The sequence below is a fragment of the Columba livia genome, chromosome 2, assembly GCF_036013475.1.
Source record: "Columba livia isolate bColLiv1 breed racing homer chromosome 2, bColLiv1.pat.W.v2, whole genome shotgun sequence".
Lineage (NCBI taxonomy): Eukaryota > Metazoa > Chordata > Aves > Columbiformes > Columbidae > Columba > Columba livia.
The window spans coordinates 65,022,779-65,037,436 of record NC_088603.1 but is presented as its reverse complement, the minus strand read 5'-3'; the positions used below and the strand labels follow the sequence as shown (position 1 = coordinate 65,037,436).

Here is a 14,658-nt window from a genome sequence, read left to right as displayed (position 1 = left end):
GCAATCATTTATCCAAACACAAATATTAATGATACTCATATTTTTTTTTTTTAAGAAACATTTAATTTGGTTATGTCTGCTTGGGTGTTCTTGATCTCTGAAGGTCTTGGGCATTCTCAGAAGCAGAACAGATCACCTGTCTTCCTGCCTGAATTTCAGAGTTTTAATTTCCTGGTGTTCTGCTGATGAAAACTTATAGGAAGTATAGTGCAACCATTAGATATACCATAACAGATGCAACTCTGTGTTTATTGACACAGAGACGAGGGCCTGGAGGAGCTGAGAGGACCCTTCACTGTGTACCGTCTTTCATTGTTATGATTTGACGTATGTGCCATTGATCTCAGGAGGGTCCATCAGGAAGAAAATTAAACTGGAGAGTGCATTTGCAGGGCAAATACCAGAAAGAGGTTAACAAGGAAATGCTTTGACTTGTTGCAGATTCTGGATCATGTTTTCCATTAAGTAAGTGATCTCTCAAAAGGCTGGTTGCTGCTGAACACCCTTCACCTTGGCTTGCCAACTCCCTCACTGGTGACCCATTTACCATGACAGCAGCTGGATGATTTCTCACTCTCAAAGGAGTCACACAGTCATGCTTCCAGTTAGGATGTGCTGTTTTGTAGACACCAGAAAGCAGAGCCATGTGGCCCAAGCCTCTGTTCCAACTCAATGGTAGAAGCTTCTGGACTGCCTCTTGCTCAGGTTGGTTCTGCTTCAAAAAGCTGAATTATATGTGTGTGTACATGCATGCATATAAAGCTTATGTTGTAACTACTCTGTGCTAGATGCAAACATTTGTGGTTCCATTTTGTGTATGTGTGGGCCAATTTGCAAAGTTTGCCATAGCAATTCAACAGTCGAAAGTGGCAATGCCTAAACATTGCTCTGTTTTCAAAAGTATATTTAAAATTAATGTGGCTTCCAGAGCTAGATGCTAATGCCCCTAAAGAATACTCAAATACTTCACTTCTCTTGCAAGTCTGTTAGTCAATAATAGAGTTGCTTGAGGAGTAAGAGTTGACTCACTGTGAGTAAGGTCAGCAGCATCTGGCCCCAAGTTACCAATAAATAGAGGTAAAAGACAATGTATCAGCTAGTATGTTTCCCACATACATATAGTTGTTTATATTTTTTGTAAGAAGAAAATTATGTGTATTTTAGTTGCAGCTTTTATTTTTAATTCTTATTTTTTATTTTTCTCAAGCAATAAAAATAACTTTGTCTATAATATGCAGAAAAATGCCTCAGACTTACTAGATTTAAGATTTTAAAAATTAGTTTTCATTCTTGTGGTAGAAAACTGGCTTCTGCAACACAGAATTTGAGGTTTGATGTTGGATTTTCCCAAAAGGCTAACCAAAATCTCCCACTGCAACTTAGGTTTATTACTTCTGCAACTGCATCCCTTCCTCCTCCTCCTCAGAGATTCCTTCCTCTGCAATGTGCAAGCCATGAGTTGCTGTGGACAATGAAAAACTGGAATATAGAGGTAGGCTTGCCCAAATATTAGGCTGTTTCCCCTCAATTCATAGATTAAGCTTTATGGAGAGCAAGGGAACCCTAAAGCCCCTCAACCCACCACTGTGACATAGGATGTTGTACCTAGCATGTGCTTGAGATTCTGATGGTAGCTTTCTGTCTTATCAGTAACGCGTAGCTAAGCTTATTTTCTTATTCTTCCACAGTCTAAAATGTAATCTTTTAAATGCACAAAGCCTTTATTTCTATTTCTCTCTTGCTTTACAAGTATAGCTTTCCTCATAAATCCCATCCACCGTTACAGTTGAGTGGTCTCTGTCTATAACATGTATGCAAGACAAAAGATTTTTTTTTTTAATGGAGCATGGAAAATCTTCACAGAAAGCATCTCTGTGGTTCACAAAATAATGTAATGTGCGGGACCAAACCTGTCAGCTCTCGCTCACTTCAGCTGAGACTTGTTCATTTTCAAGAAGCTTTTTACAGCACACTGTCTCATTCCAGCAAGGAGAAAATTTCGTGGTGTGATTCAGTGAGACTTCTCACTCATTTAACCATCATCACATGAGAATTACTGTCTTGTGAACAAAGGTAACGGGAAAGCGCTGTCTGTGAGACCTCTCAGCTTTGTGAGCTGTGCTACATTCAGTGGGGGAATCAGGGAAAGTTCTCCTCCAAGAGAAAGAGTCCCTGCTCTGAGCCAGCAGGAGCTTCTCCATTTCCAGCAGTGGGGAGAAAAACTATATTCCAGCTGTAAAATAAGTACATTTTTAAGAAAACATCTGCACAGTAGTGAAGGTCTGTAGCAGGCTGAGGTCAGAGAAAATATGCATGATTTTGCCTTTGTTAGTCCTGTATATTCTCTGTTGTCAATAAATGTCTTTTGAGCAAAACTTGCTCAACTCTTTAACTCTGCTAATAAGTATTTAACAGGAAAGGAAACATTTGTCTATACAGGCCCTATTCTATCTGGAAGAATTCAAGTTGGGTCCAAAATCACCACTCAGAAAAAAAAAAAAAAAAAACAAAAAAAAACAAGTAAATAAATATCTGCATTTAGTCAAGGATAATAACATACATGCTATGACATAAAATATTACAAAAACCTGTTCATAAAAAAAAAGTCAGAGGAAGTAAGGCAAAAGCAAGCTAATTTTACTGAGCAAAGTATTCAGAGACCAGGAAGCCTTTCATAACTCCTAGTGTCTCTGACAAAGAACCTTAACGTTGCTGGCATCTCAGAAAGGTGGTCTGTGTTACCCAAATGGCAATATATCCCAGTGCATCTGTGACTGCAGGCAATCTAAGACGTGAAAATGGGTGCAAAAGTCCCTAGTGGTTTGCGAAAGTATATGTCCTATGTGGGATCATGGCAATGATTCTCTCTGTGTTGAATGGAGATCTTTCCCTTGTCTACCCATTCTGAACCTGGCAAAGAGCTACACCTGCGAAAACTGAATCGACCAAGCAGGCTGGGGAGAGTATGTGAGCACATTTTCTTTCACAAATGACCAACTTTACTCACCTACCTTCCGCACGTAAAGGTTGGACCTCACTTCAGCACAGATGACAAGTGAAATTTGCAATAGCTCTTGGTGCTGCTCTTGCTCTTGTTCTCCCCCTTCTCCTATATGCCAAGGAATTGCAAGTGCATCCTTGAACTCTATGCTGATCTGACAAAGAAGCAAGTCTATATGCTTTCTTCTTTCATCTTGTTGTTTCCATGCTGGGCTAGTCAGGATTTAGCCTTTAGTAAGACCTGTCAAGCAGTGTCTGGATCCAACTATTTTCTTTCTTTCACCAGTTAACTGGTTGTCTGTGCTTGCCATTTCAGTGGGAACTGTGATTACACTGGTTGTTTTTAACTGATAAGCTTTCTTTAGGACAATATAGTCTGAAAGCATTTAGAGAGTAGAGGAAGAGCTCTGTGTATGGTCACAAATACGACAGACACGCACTTGTAAACATGCCGCATGGGGGGCATGATGTCTTTTCCCCAGTGAGAAGACCCCTCACACCATGGCAGCTGAGAATTTATTCCATCATATTGAGAAATTTCCTCAACCAATACTTCAGCCATCTGTGCTACCAGAAACATGATCAATCCTAGCCAGTAAACCATAGCAACCCAGTGTTTTGGGCAAAACCCACTCTTCAATATGTTAAAACATTATTGAATGTTGACAGTGGGACAGGGTGTGTGAGGTCTTTCATGGTCAATCTCTATTTAAATAGACAATCTGAGAAGTTCTTGTACACCTGTTGTTTAAAAGCAGTTGTGTTTTTAACAGGTTCCTATACTTTTTACAGTAGGAGCTTTGAAATCTGAGCTATAACCCACACAAGCCGTATAAGCTCTTCTTTCACAGGTCAGATATGATGGATACCTGTATCCATAGCATATGTTTGCTTTCCTTTATTTCTGATCATATTGCAGACCACCAATTTGGATGGTTTTTCTGAGCTGCAACTAAGTACATTTTTCCACAGTAGATTGTTCTCTCATTTATCTGGTTTTTAGTTTTTCAGTTGTCAAGTAAGAACTTCTTAGATAAATAAACATGGGTTTTTTTTCCAGCTTGCCTGCTATTCTCTGTTAGGTAACAATAACAAGCAGATGTCACAAAAACCAGACACTGGTAGCTGCATGGTGTCTCAGACCAGAAAAGAGACATTCTTCCGGCTGGCTGCAAGACACAAGTAAAAAGCCATGTCCTTTCAGTTCTTCTGACTTCTAGATCCCAGCTGAAGGGAAAGGTATAGCTCAGCCTGTCCCAGAGCTGCTCAATCTAGCATCAGCTTTCTGTGGTGCTGCAAAAGCAGGGAACCCGCCCTTCCTCCATGGAAGGCTGCCAGACATCAAAGAGCATATCCCATAAATCCCTCAGCTTTGTATCCTCACCTGCCAATATGGCATCTTGACACTGTTGACTACCAGGATAAGTTAGAGCAATACTCAGTGTACTGTGCTTTAGAGAAAAACACTAAAGGAACCTTTCAAGAAAACCATTCTGGGGGGAGTGGTATAAAACTTCTATTGGAAGACTTGAATTGTCCTCCTCTGTGCAGAAGTGCGCACCTGAACCCATGTTTGGCTTATGCCTGAGTTTTGGTGGATAAAAGACAGTATCATTGCAGGACCATCTTGTCTTGGAAAAGGCTCGGATGGTTTAAAGGCTTGGCAATGAAAAATTTGGGATGTGTGCATGCCAAGCTGGCAAACAGCACTCCTGATAGGCTCAATAGCTGGTCAGCAGCTTGTGTTGTGTTGTGCTAGTGAACTTAATCCAGCCTATGATGTAAAATGTACATTTCATTGTAACAGTCTCTTTCAACACGTAAGTGACTGGAGAAGCAGCAAATTAAACTGTCCATTAGCCCTGTTTATAGGGTTTTCTGTTGTGCAGTCACTGAAGAATGCACTGACAAATGTGTCTTAGACAATATGTACGACTCGCCTCCAGAGTTGAATTTTAAATTTCTTCTCCAGCACTGTGCAGAATTGTGTCCCACAGGTGAACCAGGCTGACAAAAAGTTTTGAAAGCTTGATGAGACAAATTTCTGAATGAGGGAGAGAAGAGAGCAAGAGCAAAGTTATACCCTGGGGGCTGGGGAGTTGAGGAAGTCAGAATTGTAGAAGGCTGTTCAGGAGAACAGTTAAATTCCAGGCAGGAAAGACAAACATGTCGAGGTTTTCGTGTCTCTTCATTTTGATACCGTGGCTTAAATTTAGACTGAAATAGTACTACACTGTAAGAAGGCTGCCTGGCTTTGTTTTTCTCCTCGACCATCACAAGCTGCTTGAAGCAACTTTGAGTAGAGAGTGATGGATCTGCAAGGTCACCCAGCTCAGTCTCCCGCTGTTGCAGGAAGCCTTGCTCTGTGATCTCCTTCAGAAACATGTCCAGTTCTGTCTGCAAGATAACGAAAAATATTTTGCTTATGCTGCTTATTCTGCATACTGGGATCTGCATCTCCAGACACTGGTGTTTAGAAACATTCTCCTGCTTCCCAGCATGGCTGTATCTGTGGCCTCCTTCTGCCCCTATGTTCTGCTGCCAGAATTGTCTGATAACTTCAGTATTTCTCATCCAGCTTTGCATTTATCTTCAGCAATCATATTTCCTTAAAGCTTTCATTTACCTAGGCTAAGCAGGCCTAGGTCTTTTAATCTTTCTTGCATGATGATCCTCCTGTTCTCGTGATCAGTTACACGTCTCCTCTATTCCCAATTTCATTCCTTGTAAGTGTGGATTGTCAGAATGCTATGTGTAGCATTCATGTTGGGATGCTATCAACATCTTCTAATAAGGGCATGAATGGTTTCTTTCCTCTGCTGAAGATAGTTGCCATGTATTTCTAAGGGCCAGACATATGTTTTTCATACCCGAATTACAGTGCTAGCTCCAACCACCTTGTACATGACTTATTTGGACACATCTATCCTCTCTGTTTTTTCACCAGATTCCATCTCATAAAAGATACTACTAGTTCTTAATATGCATGATTTTATATTTCTACCTCTTCAATCTGAAAGGGCAGTAAGGTCTTCTTCCATTCATCTTCCATTTTGACAGTGTTTTCTGTCCTTACTAATGGCTAATTAGCACTCACACTCCTACTTTTGTATCGGTAAATAATAAGATCAGTCCCAGACTTGCTCCTTGAGGAATTCCCCTTGATGAACTAGGTCTCCTGGAGGGAGGTTGAGCGAATCCCAGCTGTACTGCCCAAAGCAATCAAACTCAATGTGCAAGACAGCTGTGGAGCCAGGGCAAGAGTACGAGCCAGAGCAAGAACAATGTGAGTCTGCCCAGGGAGTCTGAGGAGGTTGAAGTGGGGGAGTTGTTGAGAGCTGCACCCAGAGCAGCCAGAGAAGGGCACAGATGAAGAACCAGCATCTAGACAGTGGGATTCTTCTGTCAGGTAAAAAGCACTTTCAGCATCTTTGAAACCACTTGATCATGGGGGCACTGACCACCTCGTAGGGGTGAATGTTCCTTGTGCTGGGGACTGAGGGAACACCAGGAGCACTGCTGGAGGGCATACACCTCACAGCACAGGAATGTCTGGCAGTTTTAAAAGTTTCCACGGAGGCAGGTTTTCAGAACAGATGCTGCTTTCTGCTGTTCAAGACCCAAACATTGCCGCATTGTGCTCTCACATGAGAACCAGAATGCTACAGGGGGCAGGAGTATGTTTGTTTGCCTTATTCTCATTTTCTGAGAACAGAATTTTGCCAAAATAAATGGTGAGCAGCTAGCAAGACTTAAAAATATTTTTCTTATAATTATATATTTCAAAGTGTCAGTGATAAAAGTTTCATGTGCATATAGGCACACAATCCCTTTCTATATTTCTATTTCTAACAGTTTTCCTTGAAAGAAACCCTTACTCCTAAAAGTGTACAAGCAATTTTTTTTTACTCCTTTTGAAGAATTTTATTTGTGTTAAAAAAACAAAATGAGATAAACATATCCTATATCAAAATGCAGGCTCTCTGCTTCTCATATTACTTATTGTGTCAGACCTGTTAGAGTTTACTGTTAACCAAAGTTGTCCTATTTACACTCCAGGACAAATTTGTTTGAAATGCAATCCTGAACTTCATTCCAGACTGCAAGAAAACATCCATTCACATTTGAAGAGGATTAAATGTGAGCTCTCAAAAGCCCCGTCTATCTATCAGCATCCCTAAAAAGCCTATCACTATAGTGTCTAGACACTGAGATAACCCCCCTGATGGAAGCAGATGGTAAAGACCTCTCCACGTCATGGATTTCCATGAAAGATATAATGACACAAGGTTAGATTAATAGTTTCTTGGCAAAGCTTTTCATATGAAAAAAAGACACTACCATATTTAGATACACACAACAGAAGGAAGTCAATAGTGTTTTTTTTTAAATTCATCCAGGCTTAAAATTGATGAACCTGAGCCTAGATGATTAGCAATAAATGAAGACTAAGAAAGAGAAGGAAAAAAGCTGTGACAGGGTGTCCAGAGCAGATTTACATCTCAGGAAATGAAATCAAGGGAACCAAAATGGATGCATTTCCTTGAAATAAACAGATACGGATGTGTTTTTATTCCGGTGAAAGAACTCTTCCTAAACACTGGATGCAAGAGGAGTCAGTGTCTCATTTAAGACTTAGTAAGAATAAAATGTATGACCTTCATGACACTAGGTGTGTACAGAATGGAATGATTAATAGGCCTAGATCCTAAATTCTCTGAAACTCCTTATTTACTCAAGCAAGGTTCATTAACCTGAACAGTTTGACTGAGTGTAGCACTTGGGACTTTGTTCTTGAAGTCCCCAGATGAGCACAGTCCTTCAATCAGAATTCTTGCTATATAAAGGAAAAGTATCATAAAAAAATCTTTATTTTACTTTTTCACCTTTGCAAACCTCTGCTTACCCCACTGATCCTAGGTAAGAGGCTGGCTCCATCCTCAGTATTTTGGATGTGTCATTGCTCAATGGGACGTTGCTGTGCCATAGACTGTGGTGTTTTAAAACATCTTCCTTGGAATGGAAGACAGGTAGACAGGTTTCTGGGCCTCTGCAACACAAAATGCAGAGAAAATATCTGGGAATCAAGACTATATGAGGTAATCTTACCAAGTTTACAGCTGCTTTTAAGTTTATAGTGAGTAAATGGGTCCAGAAAGCAGTGGTTCCCACATGTTAAAATGGGAAAGTCTCAAAACCAATAACAATTCCAAGGCTTGATTCTTGTCAAAAATATAATAATAATGTGCATATGTTTGTTAGCAAATGAGGGCTGGGTCTGGAGAAAAAAAAAAAAAAAAAGAAAAGAAAAAGAAACTAAGAAACTTCGTTATGGAATAATCAGAAAAAAACTTTTAAGCCAAGTGAGATGACACTCACGTAGATAATTCACCAAAGTAACTTCCTATAAGAAGAATATCTATGCTGCTGTACCATCAGCAGGGGAAATTGTTGTACCACGAGGAAACCCTCTGCAGCTTTCCAGGTTGGAATGGCTGTGGAAAACGGCTTTTAGAGAATGGACTGCACTAATGGTGAGCAAAGCTGAACAAAAAAGCATGATTTTTTGACCGGACAAAATAAAGGCAGAGGGGGTGATGTGACTAGTCAAATACATTAGGAGGACAGACAGCTACAATCAAGATTAGTTTTAAAAGTTAGGGACAATATTGACATAATAACAAGTAGAACACAGTTGTGGATGCATACAGACTCAAAAAGGCTATCATATCAGAAAAATGTGACTAGCTATCAGAGGGTGTGTTTGTTAGAACACACTTCTACAAGGAGTAGAATGACCTAAAAGAGCCAGAATGGCCTTATTTATTGAAGAGGGACTTGCTACCATTGTAACAACATTGATATACCTGGCTTGTCACACTGAAGTATTTATTGTAGTTTATTTTAAATTAATCTAAATGTTGATTATGGGATGCAATATATAAACTAAATATAACAAATTTCTCTGAAGAACTTCCATTCCAACAGCAAGTTATATAAAAACTGATTATCTTGCATTATTAACGATGTAATACATTTTCAGGATGCTTCATTAGTTGGCTAAAAAGAGATGCTTTTGCTGCAGGTGGTACCTTTCAGGATGAAAGAGTCTCCTTGTCTGATAGGAGAGCATCAGCCCATTGCAGAGTAATTTCAGGGGCACAGACCTGCAAAGCAATTGTTCTTACCCATTTTTCCTCTATAGATTGACCTGCCCTACCCCTTCCCCCCAGCCAACACAACACAGCTACTCTTTGATTTTTTCTTACTAAAGCAAACACATGGTTGGGTCCTCCAAGATTAAAGATGGAGTAAGTCTCACGTCATTTACCAGCCAGCCAGGAAGCTTTTGTGGGACAAAACCTGATGGCTTGAATTCTTCCTTTGGGTGATATTTGCATAGAAATTAATTAGAGGTTTTACCTGAGCTCAAAGCCACAGTGCACTAAGTGCTGTATGAACACACACAACTTCACTCCAGAGAGTGAACAAACTAAAAGAACCCAGATGGACAGAATAGGTACAATAAAAAAAAAAGAAATTAATTATTTACTCAAGCCATGCCCTGGATTAATTAAAAAATCCAGGAAAGGAGCCAAGGAAGCCTGATGCTTTATGAAAAGAATAATTTTGCTTTGGATGTGTAATGGCCTCTGGACTGTGATTAAGCAGAATCTGTAACAACATCCATAGATTCCTTACCAGCCTATATGTACAGAGACTGTGACCATTTATTTCCCATTCCATCTAAAGAAATACCAGTAATTTACAAATTTATGTCCACATTTGACTGGTAAGAAGCTCAGAGAGTTCAACAAATTAAATAAGCCCATCAATATAAAAAAGTAGTTTAAACCCCTCTCTTAAATTATGCTGTCCCAACATTCTCTTAGTTTACAAACTATATCACAAGGACCTCTATAAAAAAATGCAAATAGGTAACAAAAGGCTTCTTTTTCCTTTATAATATAGAGTGTAAAAGGAGAAAAAACAGTCAGTGTTTTGAGATATTAAAAATAAAGCTAGGGAATAAAGCAAAGATACCAGATGCTCCACAATAGGGAGGGCATTGGTACAAGTGTCCCTGTCTTTTAGTTTCTGGAATAATTAAGACGTCTATTACCGGCACGAAAGTAGTATGTGAGTAGAGAGTGCTTAGGCAAAGTGTAATAGCATCAGAAATACAAAATCCACGTTTAAACTAGTGTCACGTTCAGAAAAGTCCAAACCAAAATAAAAAAAAAAAAATCCCCATGGGATACTAGGGGAATCACTGAAAGTGTTTGCTGGATTCTCATGTGTCTTGCAGTTCTGGGGTCACCCTATCAGTTGTGGCCATATAAAACAGGAGTTGCTCTGTGGTGGTTGCATTTTCTGCAGCCTTACTGTCACACAGATTTACCCCTTGTGTGCAGCAGAAGTAGCAGATTTTTGCCTTTGTATGGTCCTCAAAGAAGACATTTCCTGATCTTGCATCAAGAAATAAGGTGGGTAGAGAGAAAACGAACAGTATGAGGAATGCAAACCTGTGTGCACTAAAGTGTAAAAATTCCCTGAAGAGGAAGACAACAGCACAGTACTTTTTTTTTTTTTTTTTCCTCTTGGGGTTAGAAAAGATAGTTACAAAGCTCTGGGGATAGGAGAAAAAAGGGCAAGATACTCAAGGGAACATCCCTTCAAAGCATGCCAACAGAAATGTGCTACTTCAAAAGAGACATGTGGAAGGGAGGAGAGGAAGCAACCGTGAGATGGGTAACAAATCAACAAAGGACAAACTTTTGAAATTTACTGCTTTCCCTAGTGGCAGACACTCACCAGCCATGGATTAGAAATGGCAGTAATTCACATCAGGAAACTGTCTCTCCATTTGCACAGTTAACACCAGTATGTATGGATACAGGTGCATGTCAGGAGCTTAACGGGTGGCAGCATCATCAGCTGGAGCTTGGAACAAAGACATTAGTGTTTCTGGGGGTACTGAGACCATGTTTCTGAAATTGTTACAGAAATAGTCAAGTTCTGCATGTTCCTCACAGATGACTATGCCGGACACCCAGGGAGAAAGGATCTGCAAACACATAGTTGTGTGTTAGGGCAGGGCTGAAATACCAAGGGTGAGGACTACCACATGTAAGAGGCCATGCTGTGGTGATACTCTATCAATTTCCCTTTTCAAGGAGAGTGAAGAGACCCTGCAAAAATTGGGCTACAGCTTTTCTTAATTTCCTCACCTCTGGTTAACCTCCATTTATTTTCAGCACTATGTACATGTGATGCTTTTTTTAAGTAAGTTGGCCCTGATAGATGCAAAAGAGCTTCCTTGCTCACACTTTCCTTCACAGGATGTGGCCTTGTGATGCTCCATAGTGGCATTTGGCTTTCAGATAGGTACTGAAAGCTCAATATTAGGGACAATGTTAGGTGAAAGTGATGGGAAAGAGAGAAAGGTAACCACACTGGCTTGTACTAGTAGTTCACCAGTGGCATGATAAGAAGGAAAAAAAAAGTGTTTTACTTTGAGTTGGAAGGAGGAGGAGGGGAGATTGTGGGACCTTAGAAGAGCTGTGCTGACTGCCTTAGCACATGGTGTTAGCTCTGCTATCATCTTTAGAAATGTTTTCCATGGAAGATATAATGATATTCACATCACTTCTTCACTGCTTGTGGTGTACCAAGAAGATGGCAGTATCAGAGAGGGCTGAGACAGAACTGTGTTTTCCTAACATATTGTTGCAAAGGATGGTGGGTATGAAGGGTAGTGGGTGGGTGGTAGAGAAATGGAAGAGAAATCTTGTAAATGCTTTCTCACAACTGTAAAAAATTGTATGTAATTTTATCCTTTCTGAAGATTTTTCTAATACCTAAAAAGGGCGATAATCCTTAGCTCAGCATAAAATGTTTGAGGGGAATAGCTGTCCTTTTCAGTCAGACAGATAGTGATAATTCACATTTCACAAGTCTCCCAGTAGCTAATCTCTAATAACTTCAGTAAGGTTAATAATTATCCTATAAAATTACCTGGAAGTTGAATTGGCAACCAGTTTTACTGCCTGGAGGTGACTGTTAAACAATCTGTGTCTATTGGCAAGCATCACTGCATGTATACCCTTGCAAACCCCTTCCCCCACAATGGGTATGTGAAATTGCAAGGCACATTCACCACACTAATTACTTATTTTTTATATCCTGCCTGTGTTCATCACCTCAGATACCAGAGGATATATGAAGTGTGTCCTCCAAGGCAACATCCACTCCCGCTGGCACCATGAGCAGAAATAGGTCATTGGTATCTGTGACTTTGTCAAACGCAAATGAGGTCAAACAGTGTAAACTTGGGCTTTAACTCATAGCCACGAGGAAGTTATTTATCACTACTGCTTTAGACATCTCTGTGCTATGCCCTGGTTCAAAACCTGCTTTTGACATATTTCAAATGTGAGCATGTGCTGTGTATTGTTTAATCTTGATCACTTTGCCTCAGAAGCCAATGGCAGGAGCATTTGGTGAGAAACTGCATGGTTTTTGCAAGAGGAAGATAGGATATTATCTAGACAATTGTTTTATTTGAGAGGTTTCTGTGTATTCTAAAAGAGGCATTCATTATTAGTGATGTTGTGACTGACACTTTTTGCTTTTATTAGCTAGGAAGACTATGATTTGATTTTGAATAAACTGGCTGGTGCTGCTCAAGCAGGTGGTAGATCTCCCACATCTCCAGTGGCAAAACCACAAATGCTGATAGCAACTTATTTTCCATAGGCTCAAATCTGAGTGTGTTGATTTCTAATCTGCATTCTGGTATGGAGATTTCTGCTTGCCACAGGCTCTTTCCACATTTGGCTTATCTCTGTAAGATGAGATCTCTCAGCATCAGCGAATGCTTGGGGCTGACCTTTGCACCACAGGAATCAAGGTTGATAAGCCATCTCAGTTTTGGTGATTGTGGCTTCCTCACTACATTCAGTTTCCAGATTGAGGGTCATCATTCCAATGGATGCAAAGGAACAGAAGAGAGAACAGCTCCAGTGAACCTTGTCATTTCCGACCACCCAATGGGAAAATCTGCCTGCAGGGAATATTAGGTGATAGAAGCACAGGCTCTTGTAGATAGTAACAAGTGGAAAGGATGAGCTAGTTCTCAGAATATTTGGTATATTTTATTGTCATTATTACACATTTATGAAGGGCTTATTTAGTAATATGATTCTCAAACCTGCATGCAAATTTACATTGACATATGGTGATAATATGTGGTCACATCCCTGTGCTCATGTAAAACCAGGTCCAGGACCAGGATTATAGACAAGCGATGAGCTATACCCTTTTAGATGTTAGCTGACTGATGTTAATTGATTCATCTGAGAAGAGTTAGTTACAAACAGGACTCAAACGCACTCTAATCTGGAGCTGCATGCCAAAACACAATGTTTGGAGGAATTTTGAATTCAAGTTTTTTGGGTTTTTTATTTTGATTTAGCACTACTTCCTTAATGCCAAGCCACAAAAAGGGCCTATTCCTCTTGCCCATTGTAAGGATAAAAACAGTCCAGTGCTGTTTACCTCTGAAATGCAAAATCATTTGCCACAGGTGGATTCTTTGCCTGCTGTTAGAAAGCAATGGAGCTGAGTGACACACATCTTTGTGGCATGGATACTTTTAGCATTAATTAGAGCTAAAATGTCAGTAGCAATTAAACAATATTAGTCTACAAAATCAGGGTAAAAGGGTTTGAGTGCTCAAGGCTGCTAAAGTTGCATAGACACAATGAAACATTTGTGTATTTCCCTTGTAATTCTTCACATGTGTGAAGACAGGCTCCTAAGTATGAGGCTGACTGAGCCTGAATCAGCAAAATATTGCATACTTGACTCTGTGTGGAAAGATAGTTGTGTTTTGAAAATTTAGCTCTGAAATTAGTTTTCTTACTTTTAGTCACTCAACTTGAGAGACTTTTTATGTCAGCTGAAGATGCCTTTTAGTGCTTCTCCTGACTATTACATTCTTGGTAGAAAATTTTCTTCCTTGCTCAAATGGTTTTCCTTGTTCAAAAGTGCTTGAGGGAGAGTTTCACTGGTAAATTTGCAGTATGAATATGTATGGATGTCAGCTGCTTGCAGGGGTTCTCCTTCTGTAGTCTACAGGATGATGGGGACAGGCAGGTTGGCTGCTCTTCGCAGCTTTCTATGCAGTCTGTTGTAAGGTCACAGAAAAGCCCACTTAAACTCTCTGCTCATCAGTTTACTTATAACAGATGAAGAAGGACATCACCTTTTGTCTGGGGCTGTGCAAGCACCCAGGAAATTCTTGATAAGACCTCCAGCTTAAAAAGTGTCTTGTCTGGATTTTGCTGTATTGTAATCAGAAACCTCAGAACTTAGTAGTTTTGAGCCCTCCAAGACCTAAATATTATTATGGCCTAATAGAAGGATGGATAGTGCAAACTAAGCCCTAACTGAGAGTATTACAAGTTGATTTGTACCATCATAGTGTGGGTCATGGCAGAACTTGAAGGACTGATATTTCTTCCCAAGGGAGTGAACCAACTAGGGATTTGGCCTGGAGGCTGAAAACACACCTAACGCAGTCAGCAATCTTTTAGAAATGTATTGCTTGTTGCTTCTCATTTCTTAATTAAAAGAAGTGTCAGACATTTCTGA

The 14,658-nt window shown here is 40.0% G+C and overlaps 1 long non-coding RNA gene across 1 annotated transcript in view; it reads left to right on the top strand.

Annotated features, from left to right (window-relative positions):
- The first annotated feature begins 574 nt into the window (after window positions 1-574).
- LOC110361259 (uncharacterized) overlaps window positions 575-14,658 on the top strand; it is a 53,400-nt gene continuing 39,316 nt past the window's right edge. Inside the window, exons 1-2 of the long non-coding RNA XR_002417735.2 lie at window positions 575-705; window positions 1,384-1,492. This is a non-coding gene — a long non-coding RNA (uncharacterized LOC110361259). The remainder of the gene's footprint in view (window positions 706-1,383; window positions 1,493-14,658) is intronic.